A 10489-nucleotide genomic window follows, 5' to 3' on the forward strand; every position below is an offset into this window, starting at 1 on the left:
CCCTTTGCTGTGCAGAGGCTCTTTAGTTTAATTAGATCCCATTTGTCAACTTCCACTTGTGTTGCAATTGCTTTTTGTGTCTTCCTTGTGAAATCTTACCCGTTCCTATGTCCAGAATGATATTTACAGATAGTCTTCCGGGAATTGAAACTAGACCTCTTCCTTTTACCATATACAAAAATTAACTCAAGATGGATTAAATACTTAAATATAAAACCCAAAACTATATGTACCTTTATATTTTGACATCCTGGGAATTTTCCTTAATTGTTTTGTAAGGCCAAGTCTCCCTTGTAGCCTTAGTGGTCAAAGGGCTGTTTTATTTAAAACAGTCCTATAGAAGATATTTAAATGAAATGGAACTAATTTAGTGAGAAATACAAATATCCAGTTCCAGCTGTGAAATAAGGTTGAAGTCATGAGACAACATTAAATAAGAAGGATGAGCACTTAATATTATGCTGGGAGTTAGAAAAATAGATGAAATATGAGAACTAGAGAAAAGGGCAGCATTTCAAAGGGACATGTAATATGGGCACAATGAAGGAAGAAGAGAAAAGAAACAGAAATGGAACAAAATAGGAAAGATATGAGATTATCTGGATAAGAAATGAAATGCATATGTAATATTATTTTAAAATACATTTTAGTGAAAATAAAGGAAATGATATAAGTAAGCAAATGGCAGTTTTTGAAATATAATTTGCAGATCACAATGGAGAATAAGAAATGTTATATAAGTTTTTAAAATCTCTCATTGTTTAATGCAGTATGAAGATGAATGTGTGTGTGTCTGTGTATAAAAAAGATAAGATTCGTTTAGGAAATATACATAGAGTCAAAAATGCTACACACATCTTGTCATGTTTCGTGAAATAATATTGATACTTGGCTCATTCTATCTCAACTACAATATTTTCTTTTTGGTGCATTAATCTCTGACCCTCTGTCGATGACAACAACAGCAACAATAAAATATTTAGTAGACAATGTAAGAAAGTTCTAATTAATGCTCTAAAAAGTAGTTAGTAGAAGAAAAAGATTGATAAAATATGAGAGCTGCTAAATATTTCAACATTTTAATAGAATGAGACTATAAAAACAGTGTAGGAAAGCTCCAGGCTTTTGAAATTGTTATTGCTGGTCATTTTGCTCTGAGTAGGAGTTAAGTTTATTAGCAATCACTTGGCTTCACAATAATTTAAAACCAAATACACACGTAACAAAGAGAAATACATTTATTATATCATCATAAACAGCATTTTGCTAACTATAAACTTTCAAAAATGTGTATGATTTGAAGGAAATTTTTGTAGTGGAGTGAAGCTCACTTTTAGTGCCAGTTTGTAAGTTTATGAACAGAATTTAGATAAGATTTATTAGTAGTGGTAATGGGAATTTGAAATATTCAAATGTTTTGGCTATATTTTGGCTATATTTTATATATATATATATATATATATATATATATATATATATATATATATTATTTTGGCTACATTTATATTTTGTCTGTATTCAAAAAGTTATCTCACTTACCTGGCCACTTCATTATGCAAAGAAAAGCACAAACGTATTATATTCATTGAACCATTAAATGGGAGCCTAGCAAAGCAATTAAAATTAGTAGGCCATTCCATAACAGAATAGATACAGTATGAAAAAAGAAAACCTGTTTGATTAGCTGTCAAAGTGTTGCATCTGTTTGTCAAGATGAACAGAGAAGCAGCTATTTTTGGTAAATGTCTTTCCATTCTTATCATCATAATTCATATATCTTGTCATCTTTTAAAACTGCAGATTAGAATTTTTAAAATGCTCCAACAACCCTCTTCAAAAATACTACAAATAAAAGATATGACTTAGAGAAAAGGAAAACTAATTTTCTATTTAGCATTCTCAGTCTCCTGGACTGTAACAGCCACACAAATCTTGATGTTGACAATGTGCAGAAGTGTTGGTTTATTGGCATGAAAGTTTAAGTGAGACATTAAGAAAGATTAACACAGTACAGGACTCTAATTTAAATTTCAGTAGAATCTGTGTTCATAGTTAGTGTAAAATGTAAATGAAACATTATTAGCTTATGAAGAGACACCAGAGTATTGCATACCCACAATTTTTCTTAAAGAACTTTGTAATATAATATTTGTAGTATAATATTTTGTGGTTGGTATTGAGGAAGTTCATAAAGATTTCTCCCAGGTTTTCTTCTAAAAGCTTTATAATTTTAACTCTTATATTTAAGTTGATAATCAGGTTTATATGCTTTTTTGTGTATGGCATGAGAAAAGGGTCAAATTTTTTTTCTATATAGATATTCATTTATTATAAATCCATTTATTGAAAACACAATCTTCATTTCATTGAATTTTCTTGGTATCTTTATTGAAAACCCAACTCCAACATAATAATTGTGGATATATTTCTGGACTCAAAATTCCTTTTAATTGTTCTCTATGTCAATCTTACACCAATCTCATATTCCTTAGTGTGCTTCTATTGTACATCTTAAATACCAGCTAATTTGATCCATCTAATTTTGTTTTTTATTTAAAAAATTTTAACCTATTCTAGACGATTTGCCTTTCTGTACAAATATTAACATTGGCTTATCAAATGCTATACAGAGACTGCTAAAATTTTGATTCCGAATATATTGAATTTATAGTCAGTTTTGGAAGGATTGACCTCTTAAAAATGGTGAATTTTCAAATTAATAAAAAAGCATATATCTCCATTTAGATGAGCCTTCTTTAACTTTTTAAAGAAATGCTTTAGAGTTTTCAGCTCACAGGCATTGCACATCTTTTTGTTAAATTTATTCCTAAGTGTTTTTCTTTTTATGGTATATGGTGTAATTTGATTTGATTTTCAGATTGTTTATTTCTAGTGTATAAAATAAAATTGATTTTTGCATGTTAGTTTTATATCTTGGGAATCTGTTAAACTCACTAGCTTTAGGAAACGTTATAGTTGCTTCTGTAGGATTTTCTACATATACTATGCCATATGCAAATCAGTGCACTGTTGTTACTCTGATTCTAACATGTCTCATTTATTTCTTTTTTGTCTGGCTAAACTTGCAGTGGTCAGACTGGAAATTCTTTGCTTTTTTCCCAATTTCAGGAGAAAACATTCTGGATTTTATCATTAAATATAAACTTACTTATAGATACCCTTTATCTAGTAAAATACATTTTCCTCTGTTTCTCATTGCAGATTTTTTTTTTAAAAAATCATCAATGGTGCTAAATCTTAAATGTTTTTACTTTTGCTACTGAGATAATCTTACAGGTTTTCTCTTTATTACATTTAGGTAATATGTTTAGATAGATTACATTTAGATAACATTACATTTATTAACCATTAGAGGGTTAACCAACTATGCATAAATGGAAAAAATTACATTTGTCCTTGGTGAGTTATTAGATATATATTTTTTCTTTACTGTATTTGCTAATATTTTTAAGGATTCATGCAAAAAAGTCTATGAAACAAACAAATTGAGAATTGTCCCACTGTAGAGATTTAAAATTATTTTAAGTAAGAGATTTTTCTTTTTAAGCTCAGTATCAGAGTTTTTTTTTAATTTTAATAAAGATATTTATCCGAAGTTCTACATACATCCACATATCTGCACACATATATATATATCTTGTTAAGATAGATGTCTTAAGATAGATATCTTAATTATATGTATATCTTAATTAGATATCTTAAGAAGTTTCTCTGAGGTGGTAGGTAGATATAGATCTCAATTAGATATACATCTTTGAAGATAGAAATAACTGAGCAATTGATGAATAGAGGTTCTGCTTATTAAATTAAAAAGGTAGTTGCATACATATTTTAAAATGTCAATTATTTAAAAGAAATTGATGAATTTTCATGTTAAAAAATTCTAAAATGTATATTTAAATCACCCATATAGTGAGTCTTAAGTCTCTAGTTTATTACTTTATATGCTAACAGAATTATAGAAATGTGACAATTTATTTTGAATAAAAAGGAGAATTTAAAAAATGTGCTATCATGTCATTTTAATAGCACACACACTACCCAGAAATCAGTTCTTGCAGGAAAAACCTTAATAATCCTTTAGTGCAATGACTAGTGTTAATTCTCTGTCTCTCTTTCACACATCCTTTAGTGCAATGACTAGTGTTAATTCTCTGTCTCTCTTATCGCACATACACACACACACACATATTCTTAGAACTTTTTATCCTCAGAAGACCCTTATGTACAAAGGTGATTGTTTCTGCTTTAGAAGCTTCCCTCGTGTAACTATTTCTCTTTTAGAATGTGCGGCATCTTAGTTTAGAGGAGTGCCATCAAAAGCTCAGTTCTTGCATGGCTAGGCCACAACCCAGTACCTCAGCCTATTCTCTCCACAGTGTATCAGTGTTCTTCAAGACAATTATACAATGAAAAGCTTAGTTTTTCTTACAAAGGCAGTTTATACTGGAATAGTAATTAATTTATAGAATTAATTTGCAGCTATCCCTTGTATTAAAAGGTCATTCCTTAGCTTAAGATACCAATGTGTTTATTATAGTATTTTTATTTCACTTATTTTGCTTAAACAATGGTGGCTCCTAATTTATAGTAGAATAAATTTGATGTGTGTGTTAACTTCCTACTAATTAATAACCTGACAATTTTAGCCCTACTCACCCTGTCTGTTCTGCTAATCTAAATTACAGCATTTACACTTACTCCTATGACAAGTTCTTTATTATTTTGCCCCCATAACCATCGTTGTGTTGATCGCTGTTAGAAAAATGTCCTCCACCTGCTGCTTCAGAGAAGCTTCTCATTGTGGCTTTGTTTCCCAGGTACCAGGTTATAATGACTTACTTTGTTGGTGTTTGTTAGGCCAGCTGATTGTGAGGCCTGAAATTCCTTGACCTCAGTTTCATCAGAGAGAGAAAAGACAAACCCCTTGAGCAGGCAGTGAGATACATACAGTTTTTAACAATTTCCTGTGCATGACAGATGTCAGCTGAATAATACTTAGGGGATTGGGATATTTGGGGTGTTCTAGAGGAATCATTTAAAAACCCCCAGCATAGAAGTGGTGTGTCTTTCATCAGTGGTGCCTTCACAGATCTTTAAGATTTTAAGCTTTAACAGGAATGCCACTGGCCTCAGTGCTCAAAGGACCATTGATCCTTGCCACCATCCTGATATTTAGTTAGAGTCAAAAATAAACTTTATCATCCCATTTGTGCCTTTTATCTTTTTTTCTTTAAAAAATCTCAACAAACCAAAGTTTCTAAAATTCACCTTTTTTTGGAGGAACAAAGTTGTGATAGTTGTTTATTTTGTTTATATTAAAGGATTTCTATCTTGAAGTATGTAGTTTGTTTTACTCAGGAGCACCAGCCTACCTACAGACAATAAGACAAAAAAATACAAAAAGCTATCTGGGCATGGTAGTGCACACCTGTAGTCCCAGCCACTCAGGAGGCTGATGCAGAAGGATTGATTGAGCCTGGGAGGCTGAGGCTGCAGTGAGCCATGATTGCATCACTGTATGCTAGCCTGGGTGACAAAGCAAGACCCTGTCTTGAAAAAATTAAAAATGAATAAAATAAAATGTAGCCCTTCTCTCAACCCTGAGTGAACACTGTAGGTTCAAGGCCCTTGTTCGTTTTGGGGAATACCAATGTAGTACCATAACCAGCTGTAGATTAGTTCACACTCTGCTGGGGAAGACAGTCACCCCATGCCTGCCAAGTTACCAAAAGGCTAGAGCCCTGGAGGAAATAGCTGAGATCCACGGCATGGGTTGGGTGGGGAAAAACAAACTTATATTTGGAAAGATGGTGAGGTTTTCCTCTAGAAGAGAGGAGCAAGGTTGCTACAGACACTCGTCCCCATGCCCACCACATTCTTGGGTCCTGCTCTCAGTCCAAGACCTTGCCAGGCTGTCCCATAAGAAGTACTCCACCCACTCTGTGCCCACCCTATGCAGATCAAAATAAGTCATATCTATTGAGCACTTACAGTGTGTCAACCTGTGCTAAATAATTTATGTGGATTATTTTATTTAACCCTCATAACAACTCTAAGGGAGAAATACCATCATTGCCCCATTTTACACATTTTGAAGAAATGGAGGATCCACAGAATTTAATCACTTGCCCAAGACTGCAGGTCCCGGTAGATGGTAGAGCCACTGGCCTGAGTCCTACGTTAGACCTCCTCTCTGGACTCCTGAGAGGTAGCTGCATTTTCTATACCTGTGTACTTAGATCTTTCAAATTCTGCACAGAGCTGTAGGTAAAAGTAATATATACAATTTACAGGGGCAAGTAAAATAGAGGTTGCCTCTAATTGCTTGGAATCAGAAAGCACAACTATGATGGAACTCAAATTGGAACCTGGATCTCTGGACTCCCAATTAGTTCTCTCTCCACTAGATCACACTCCCTACTCCTCAGTCCTTGGAAAATAGATGATAAATTTTATAGAGAGCTAACTCTCAGTTACCTATAGCTCATAACAAGTGCCTGCAGATGCTGGTTTACTTTCACATCACTGCCCTGCAGTCAGCTCTGGGGCATCTGCCAGAATCCTGCGGGTCAGCTGTCTCATGCTACTGTGGCAAAAGAAGGAAGAAAGGCAAGCAGGAGGAGAGCAAAGGAGCAGAAGGAGCTTGGTTGTGGGAAACACAGAACTTACAAAAATCAGGGGAACATTAATGGTTGCAGAGTTGGATGTCAAGACTATGTTGCCCTCAGTATTTGTGCAGATGGAGACAAGTTGAGATGGAATTCCATCCTTATATATCATTTTCCACTTATACATATGGACATTAACTTAACATAAGGGTAAATCTGGTGGGAGAGGGGCCCAGGCACCATGTCTGGCCATGAAGCTGGCAAGAAGACCACGAAACAGCCCAAGAAGCAGCCTGAGGAGAGGGATGAGAAGATAACATTTTCTAGCAGAAGCAGAAAGAAGAGCAGAAGAAACTCAAAGAGCTAAAAGCAGAGTCTGCAGGGAAGGGCCCTGGGCACAGGTGGAATTAAGAAATCCGGCAAAAAGCAAGCTGTTTCTTGTGCCTGAGGCCATGGTGATCCCGGATTCCATCTCTAAACATCTGAATTCCCTGCTGTAACGTCCTTTGCCTCTATAGTTAGAACGAAGTGTCATCTTGGAGCCTGCTGTACATTTCAGAATCAACTTTTGTAAAAATGAATAAAGTAGGCCGGGCGTGGTGGCTCACGCTTATAATCCCAGCACTTTGGGAGGCCAAGGCCGGTGGATCACAAAGTCAAGAGATTGAGACCATCCTGGTCAATGTGGTGAAACCCCATCTCTACTAAAAATACAAAAATTAGCCGGGCATGGTGGTGCGTGCCTGTAATCCCAGCTACTCGGGAGGCTGAGGGAGAATTGCTTGAACCCAGGAGGCGGAGGTTGCGGTGAGCCAAGATTGTGCCACCGCATTCCAGTCTGGGTAAGAAGAACGAAACTCCGTCTCAAAAATAAATAAATAAATAAATAAATAAATAAATAAATAAATAAAATAGAAATGAAAGCAAATCTAAACCAGAAAATAAGCAAGTAATGTTAAAAGCTAGCGCTTTGGCAGGTCTGTAAGGACTTGCATGCACAGGCAGGTTTCATGTGAGCTGTTGAACCTCTAGTATCAGCAGTATGACAAAACTGAAAGTACATGGCAGTCGTTTAAAAATTTCCAAGGAGGAATGGTCATGATTAGAGCAAATGCATTACAAGGCTCAATATGGAGATTATTCACATAGGTGGTATTTGGCCACGGTGCCTTGTAGCAACAAAGTGTAGCACGTTCACTGTTAGCAGAGTGAACTGTTACTGTCCTGTTTTAGTTATGATTGTCTTTATTTTGAATTCTCAGTAATTTCTAATGCATCTTCTTGAAGATCAGAGTGGGTTGTTCTGTTTAAGAAATTATAGTCATAATTTATATTGGGTAAAGCTACTCAACTCTTTTTGTTTCTATTATCTGGAGATATTTACATCATTTTTTTTTTCAGGAGATAAACTGAAGGCATGAAATACATGTTCAGCGCCAGTGTAGTGGCTCATGCTTGTAATCCCAACACTTTGGGAGGCTGAGGAGGGTGGATCACTTGAGGTCAGGAGTTAAAGACCAGTCTGGCCAACATGGTGAAACTCTGTCTCTACTACAAATACAAAAATTAGCTGAGTGTGGTAGCGGGTGCCTCTAATCCCAACTACTTGGGAGACAGAGGCAGGAGAATTGCTTGAACCCAATAGGCAGAGATTGCAGTGAGCCAAGATTGCACCACTGCACCACTCCAGCCTGAGAGATAGAGCCAGACTCCATCTCAAAAAAAAGAGAGAGAGAGAAGTACATATTCAGTGCTGAGATTTATTTAAAGGAGCAACAAGGGTATAAAAGAAGAGTGTGGTAAATCTTGAAAATATAAATGACTATGTGATCTCTCAAAGGGGCTTTTGGTACAATTCCTGATGACTAGAATGTGCGACTCTCATTAACTGCACCTTAGAATGGTGCCTGGTGCATAGTCAGCTCTCAGTGAGTATCTCCCCAATGAAGGACATAGATTTGCCAGCTTCCAGTAAGCTGCAGGATGCAAGAGCGGTGATGAAATGAAGAGTCATTATGGAAATATCAGCTAACATGCTTGGAGTAAGGAAAAAACATAAATTGTTTCAGAGATGGGCAAGCTTTTTCACAGAGTTAAAAGCTGAGAGAATGGTCTGATATAGGGGAGAGAGTAAGGATGACACAGGAGAGAGAGGGGCGTAGATAGCACAAGGCTCCTGAACATAGGAGGGGCTAGGACTTCCAGCAGAAGTAGAGAGTTTGGCTTACCTGAGAGGAGGAGCATTTGTTTTGTTTTGTTTATTCAGCAGTTAAAAAAAAAAAAGAAGAAGAAGAGATCACAGTTCAGGCTGTGTGGTAGATGCCTTATTTCCTTTCCTTTTTTTTTATTGAGACAGACTCTTCTGTTGCCCAGGCTGAAGTCAGGTTCAAGAGATTTTCCACCTCAGCCTCATTAGTAGCTGGGATTAAAGGTGTGTGCCAGCACACTCAGCTAACTTTTATATTTTCTGTAGAGACAGAATTTTGCCATGTTGGCCATGCTGGTCTTGAACTCCTGACCCCAAGTGATCCATCTGGCTTGGCCTCCCAGGTTTCTGGGATTACAGGCATGAGCGACAGTGCCTGGCCAGATGCTATATTTTCTACAAATTGGATGTTTTGTGGAGATTGACTAGAAATATGAACCATAGGGATGTGGAGGAAGTACTGACAAGGGGAGTGTCTAGGAGTGCTGGGAATATTCGAGCCCACCTGAAGCTGTGAAACACAAGCCCACAGTGGCACAGTCAGCACAGCGTCAGCAGGAGAGGCCAGGTATGGAGAAGAGGATGGAGGGGTTCGCTGAAAGATGGTCTGTTCAACCAGAGTGCCAGGTGGGTCATTGCACAGCCACCGAAATTTCCTAATGATGGTAGGACTTGTGTGATGAAGAAACCAATGGACTAGTAGCAGAGCCTTCAGTAAATGAGGGAAATGGCATGAGGGCAGACAGCAAAGATAAGGAGAGTCCATATTCATGGGGTGCAAATTTCATGCAGTCTCAAAAAGCTTAAATATGATCTGCACATGTACCCCAGAATCTAAAGTACAATTAACAATGAAAGAATAAATCATAAACTGCGAAAACCTTTAACTAAACTAATAACTGTATTAAACCTGGTTTTATATCTTCTTTATTATAAATACTTGCCTTTTATTTGACTTCTTCTAGTATAAATGTAGATAGATAAGAAATTTTAACAAATTCAGAGAAATATTTCTAAGGATGAGATAGGTTACTGTCAAACTAGAAATAGGGTGTTAATTTTAGTTATTTCCACAAATCCAAAAACAAAGATTTTTACAAGCATAGATTGTTAAATGTAACCACCAATGACATGCCTGTCTGTATGACATTGGTACTAAGTATAGTCATACACATGTACCCCAGAGGTTATACCAGAATTCACATTTTATTATCAAAAGGTCTTTGGGAAATGCAATAGTGAATCTTAATATTACAAGTTATTTTTGTTACTCTTAAGAACCTCATGATATCATGCTTATAAATAAAGCTTTAAGTTGTTTTTTTCCAATTATTTAGGAAAGTCAATGAAGGAAAAATGATCGACATTTTTATGTGTTCAAATGTAAGTTACTTAACTAATTTTCACATCTGCTGAACTAGAAATACAAATTTGCTTTAAAATTATTATTCTGCTAGATAAGTAAATTCAACAAAAGCTTTACAGGAATCCCAGGAATACCTACATTCCAGTGAACTCAAGTTCTTGAATCCTTGGAGAACTTTATTTACATTTCTGCATTTCTAATGTTGATCATGTGAAAATATTTTGCAGCAATGAGGACTTTTACTAATGCAAAACCAACTTCTGCCCTAATTTTACATGGCTTTAA

At 35.7% G+C, this 10489-nt stretch overlaps 1 protein-coding gene, 1 long non-coding RNA gene and 1 pseudogene across 3 annotated transcripts in view; all 3 read left to right on the forward strand.

The window, feature by feature from the left end:
* NKAIN3 (sodium/potassium transporting ATPase interacting 3) overlaps positions 1–10489 on the forward strand; it is a 722168-nt gene that overhangs the window by 124328 nt on the left and 587351 nt on the right. The gene's annotated exons all lie outside the window — the stretch shown is intronic.
* LOC108588633 (uncharacterized) overlaps positions 1–10489 on the forward strand; it is a 69249-nt gene that overhangs the window by 53819 nt on the left and 4941 nt on the right. The window lies entirely within an intron of this gene.
* Positions 3932–10141, forward strand: LOC128929900 (translation machinery-associated protein 7 pseudogene; annotated as a pseudogene).

This window comes from Callithrix jacchus, chromosome 16 (genome assembly GCF_049354715.1).
Source record: "Callithrix jacchus isolate 240 chromosome 16, calJac240_pri, whole genome shotgun sequence".
In the NCBI taxonomy this organism is placed as follows: domain Eukaryota; kingdom Metazoa; phylum Chordata; class Mammalia; order Primates; family Cebidae; genus Callithrix; species Callithrix jacchus.